This window comes from Microtus ochrogaster, unplaced genomic scaffold (assembly GCF_000317375.1).
Source record: "Microtus ochrogaster isolate Prairie Vole_2 unplaced genomic scaffold, MicOch1.0 UNK92, whole genome shotgun sequence".
NCBI lineage: Eukaryota > Metazoa > Chordata > Mammalia > Rodentia > Cricetidae > Microtus > Microtus ochrogaster.
Window position 1 is genome coordinate 1,033,778 of NW_004949190.1, and position 563 is coordinate 1,034,340.

Here is a 563-nt window from a genome sequence, read left to right on the forward strand (position 1 = left end):
AAGGCTGGAAATATGAAATGGATCTTTTAGGACTACAGTCAAGGTGTTGGTGGACTGTATTCTCTCTGGAGATACTAAAAGAAATTCCACTCTTTGCCCTTGTTGGCTTCTAAAAGCTTTGTCTCATAGCCCTGAGTTCCTTGATGCTCTGCTTTCATTGTTCCTTCTCCACTCTTACCCTGTTGCTCCTTAGCTATGAGATTCATCACAGTGGTTAGAGTGGGCTCACCTAGCTCATCCCTGCATCTCGTGATGTAAAGCCCCCCTTGCTCACATAAGAGAATATAATCCCAGATTTCAGAACTTAAGATAAAACAAGGACATTACTAGGTAGCTCACTACAATACACACTTGGGCTAGAAAGTTAGAACAGACTTTGGGGTTCCTCAATTTAGTAATTTAAAAATACCAATGAATGCATAGTAATAATAGTAGTAGTAGTAAAAATTTACTTAAAAATGTGTGAAGCCAAGGCCAGCTGGACTGTGACTGAAAAAGCATGGGATAAAACCGGACTCTCTGAACATGGCGAACAATGAGGGCTGATGAGAAGCCAAGGACAA